General features: G+C 38.6%; 1 pseudogene; it reads left to right on the forward strand.

Moving 5' to 3' along the window:
• Positions 1–873: 873 nt before the first annotated feature.
• On the forward strand, positions 874–3,454 carry LOC130749255 (uncharacterized; annotated as a pseudogene).
• The last annotated feature ends 1,682 nt before the right edge of the window (positions 3,455–5,136 follow it).

Consider the following 5,136-nt stretch of genomic DNA (forward strand, 5'->3'; position numbering starts at 1 on the left):
TGCTTTCCCACGATGAAGACACTTTGACCCTTTCCCCTGTCTTTGGGGAGTGATCGGAGATATAGGAATTTGAGGATTGGTGGTCATTTCTCTCCTGAACAACGACGATACTGTCAAGCACCTCGGTCCCTCCAATCTACGATCTTCGCCTCTCTAGTGTCTCTGCCTTAGCTAGCATGCACTCCTTCCCTCGGCGTTGTTCTGATCGCATGTTGTTCTGCTTAGATCTTTGTGTCTCCAGTGGTTAATGGGTATTGGGGTTTTTTTTTCAGAACTACCTCCATAGGGGTTTTGTGGGGGGTTGATGCTTGTGACTATCATATGTTTGGAACCATGTGGTGTAACCAGGGGCGGACCCACATAGTGTTGAGGGGGTTCAACTGACCCCCCTGAAAAGAAAAAAAATTCCTACCTACCCCCCTATAATAAATTTTTTTTGACCCCTCTGAAATTTTAAAATTGCACCCAGCCACCCTGACCCCACTACTCACTCACACTCCTTTCTCTCTCTCTCTCACACACACTCTCTCTCTCAGTCTCTCACGCTCACGCACTCACCCTCTCTCAAACTCTCACGCACAAACGCACTCATTCACACAGCACCACCACCACCGGCTGCAGCACCGCCACGGCACGACACCACCGGCCACCACCACTGGCGCCACCGTCCATCTTTGCAAGCTGTTGAAGGTTAGTACTTAGTTAGGTTTAGGTTTGGAAAACCCCAAAATTGAAAACCCCAAAATTGAAAACTCAAAAATTGAAATCCCTTGATATATTTGCAAGCTGTGGAATTTATCCTCTAATTTCTGATTGTCAACCTTCACGTTTTACAGACTTGCTCCTTTTGTTTTAAAGGTTAGTTTCCTTCCCATGGATTTATTTAGCACAACTCCTTTGTATCAGAGGGATTATTTCAATGCAGCATTGATGTTCTTTGCAATTGGTTTCTCAGATATTAACTTAAGAGATGTGTGATACAATCATCCAAGTGATTTAACTATAGTATAAAATGTAACAAATCAGTATTCAGAATTTTTTAACTCTCTTTGTAGTTAAAATATATGCTTGTTGTCAAAACTGAAAGGAATTTTGTGTTAAGTATCCGTCCATCTTTGCAAGCTGTTGAACTAATTTAAGTCTACTCTATCTTGTGAAGGTCATGGATAAATTTTTAGTAAAGAGAGCAAGGTCATCAAGTGAGCAATGTGGATCAAGCTCGTCACAACAACAACCACCACATGTTGAAGTTAATCTAAATGAGTTGCCATCAGATCCTGGATTGCGACCAAGAATTACAACATATCATCCTAATGATCAAGATAAGATACGGAGAGCATATTTGCAAAAAGGACCATGTCAACCTAAGAATCACAACTTTCCACAAAAGAAAGTCGGAACCTCAAAAAGAAGATTTTCCACGGCATGGTTCACTGAATTTGGAAGTTGGTTAGAGTACAGCATTGAAAAAGATGCTGCATATTGTTTGTGTTGCTATCTCTTTAGGCCCGATCAAGGAAACCAAGGTGGTGGTGAGACATTTGTCACCAAGGGATTCAACAAATGGAACAACAAAGAAAGGATCACACTTCATGTTGGAAGTCCTAATAGTGCTCATAACATTGCTTTCAAGAAATGTCAGGACTTAATGAAACAAGATCAACATATTGACACTGTCATGTCTAGGCATTCTGACACACAACGCAACATCTACAGAACACGCTTAAAGGCAACAATTGATTGTGTTTGTTGGCTACTAAAGCAAGGCTTAGCTTTTCGTGGTCATGATGAGTCAAAGGGTTCTACCAGACAAGGTAACTTCCTTGAGCTACTTAAATTTCTTGCCATGCACAATGATTTGATAAAAAGTGTTGTTTTGGATAATGCTCCTGAAAACCATCAATTAATTGCTCCAACAATCCAAAAAGATATTGCTCATGCTGCTGCATCAGAAACTACTAATGCTATTATTGCTGATATTGGAAATGAATTCTTTGCTATTCTTGTTGATGAAGCTCGTGACATATCAACTAAAGAACAAATGGCAATTGCTCTGCGTTATGTTAATAAAACTGGAAGTATTGTTGAGCGTTTTTTAGGCATTGTTCATGTTAAGGATACCACTGCTTCATCATTGAAATCAGCAATTGATGAACTATTTTGTAAACATGGGCTTAGTATATCAAGTATTTTAAGGGAGAATCCATGTGCATATTATGTCCATTGCTTTGCTCATCAATTACAACTTACTTTAGTTGCTATTGCTCAAGAACATGGTGAAGTTTCCTTATTTTTTTAACTTAGTCTCCAAGTTAATGAATGTTGTTGGGGGATCTTGCAAGCGAGTTGACATGCTTCATGAAAAACAATTGGAACATATTAGAGAAGAATTAAGCAGAGGAGAAATTTCTAGTGGGCAAGGTCTTAACCAAGAAACTAATCTGGCACGCCCTGCTGATACTCGTTGGAGTTCTCATTATGTCACTTTGGTTAGGATAATATTGATGTATTCTGCTATTATTGATGTTCTGCACATTATGAAAGAAGACGGATACCCCCGACAGGCAAAAGGTGAAGCATCTGGTCTTTTAATTATGTTGCAAGGTTTTGATTTTGTATTCTTCTTGCATTTGATGAGACGTGTATTGGGTATTTCACATGAATTGTCACAATCATTGCAAAGGAAAGATCAAGACATCATGAATGCTATGAACTTGGTTAACATCACAAAGACTAGGTTTGCATCACTTAGGAATGATGGATGGGAGCCTTTATTGAAGGAAGTAACTTTATTTTGCAATAAGCAATCTATTAGTGTTCCTCCTATGGAAAGTGTGTTTGTTAGTGGGCAGTCACGGCGTCAAACGCGTAGCATTACAACAGAGCATCATTATCGTGTTGAGTTATTTTATACCGTGATAGATATGCAGCTTCAAGAACTCAATGACCGTTTTAGTGAGATTAATACCCAATTGCTCCTTTGTTTGGCTTCTTTGGATCCATCTAATTTGTTCTCTGCTTTTGATAAGGCAAAGGTGTTGGAATTTGCAAGTTTTTATCCAAATGAGTTCACTCCATTTAATTTAGTGATGCTTGATAATGCACTAGATTGTTACATCATGGATATGCGAACAAGTGATGAATTTGCCTCTTTGGAAGGACTCCAACAACTTTCAGGGAAGTTGGTTGAAAAAGGAAGACATGTTGTGTATCCACTTGTTTATCTTCTTTTGAAATTGGCACTGATTTTGCCTGTTGCAACAGCCACTGTAGAAAGAGCTTTCTCTGCTATGAATATTGTGAAGAATAGGCTGCGTAACCGAATTGGAGATACATGGATGAATGATTGTTTAGTTACTTATATTGAGAGTGATGTATTTAATAACATTGACTCTGAGCTTATTGTTCAACGATTTCAGAATATGAAATCGCGTAGAGGACAACTATGATTTGTATAATTTCTTATGTATAAACATATTACAGTTGTTTTTAATTATATTTTTTATCGATGTACTCATTTGAAAAATTTGACCCCCCTGACCCCGGGGTCCTGGATCCGCCACTAGGTGTAACATTCCGATCTTGCGAATGGCCTCATGGTAACAACATGAGTCTTTTCAGTGCGCTTTGTCCTCACTCATGCACTTCCCGAGAAAACTTCCCTTGAGGTCACCCATCCCAATATTGCTCCAAGGCAAGCACACTTAACCTTGGAGTTTTTATGAGTTGGGCTCTCGAAGAGGAAATGCAACTAATAAAAACTTCAAGGTTAAGTGTGTTTGCCTTGGAGAAATACTGGGATGAGTGACCTCCTAGGAAGTTTTCCCAGGAAGAGCGTGAGTGAGGACAAAGCGCACTGAAAAAAATGTGTTGTTACCGTGAGGCTAGTTGTCAGATCGGAATGTTACACACCTCAAGGTGTAGTAGCCGGAGCCTTGGTGAGGTAGGATTCGTGGTAGATGGGTCAATTTCGCTGGGTTTGGTAGTGTTGTGAGTTTTAGCGGCGCTCATTTATGCTGCTTTTGCTTCTATTCAAGCGAGGAATGGTAGGTTCGAGTCGATGTTGAGTATGGTGGTTTGTTTGTTTCTTGTTCAGCGGGTCTCACGTTCCTGATTCGATGTCGCTACTCCTTGCCTCTTTGGTTGTTATTGCTCCCAGCCTTCGTGTTTCGTATTTTGAAGTTGGATGTGAATCATGTTTTGGTCGATCGTGTCACCGCTTCTTTGATCGTCAAAGGCCTCGGTTGGGTTGAATCCTATAGTTTTTGTTTTTGTGCTCTTGTCCTTCTTTTGTTTTTGTTTCCTTTTAAGGTTTGTATATTAACTACGTGGCAGCGGTTGGTTTAATGTAGGGTCTTTTTGTTTCCACGACGGGAATAGATTTTGCCTAGGAATCTCAGAGTGGTGCAAGCGTAGGGGACTTTGGGTGAGTGTTGCTTAGGTTCTTATGGGTTTCTTAAAGGTTCCTTGGGAGGGTATAAATTGTTTTTCTTGGACTTCTGTCATCTTTTTGGTTAACCAAGTTACTGTACCCATGTCTAAGTAGTTTCTACGTTCACAGAAATAGGGTTGCGGAATATCAAGGACAACAACGGGTCGGGATAGGGTACTTGGGGCGTCAACACCCCTGTATATGGAATCCTTGTAGATGGGGCAATTGTCATTTAGCTAGATAAACATTCCCTTTATTAGGAATCAATTGTTACGCAAATTGAACCTGAAAAAGAAAAAAATAAAAAAAATTGTTAATAACCTTGAGCCTAAAAAGAAAAACAATGATCTCACATAGACTAAATTTTATCATTGTAATATTATTTTACGAGGCCTAGCATGATAGTCAATATTTTAAAAATTGTGTTCTCATGATGGAAATAAAAATTGTATTTTATTTCATAACAAATATATCATGAGTGGACGAAATAAGATGACAAAAGGAATATAAATAGGTATAAAATAGATATTCAATAATAAACAATCAGGGTCGGCCCAACACTAAATGAAGCCTAAAACAAATTTTAAAGTGAGATTTTATTACCTAAAAAAGTTTATTTATTAAAAAAAATTACGTCAATTTTTTTTTTATTTAAATTTTATTTTTTTGAGATTTTTGAGATGAAAATTCATTTATTAAATTAT

This window comes from Lotus japonicus, chromosome 1, assembly GCF_012489685.1.
Source record: "Lotus japonicus ecotype B-129 chromosome 1, LjGifu_v1.2".
Taxonomy (NCBI): Eukaryota; Viridiplantae; Streptophyta; class Magnoliopsida; order Fabales; family Fabaceae; genus Lotus; species Lotus japonicus.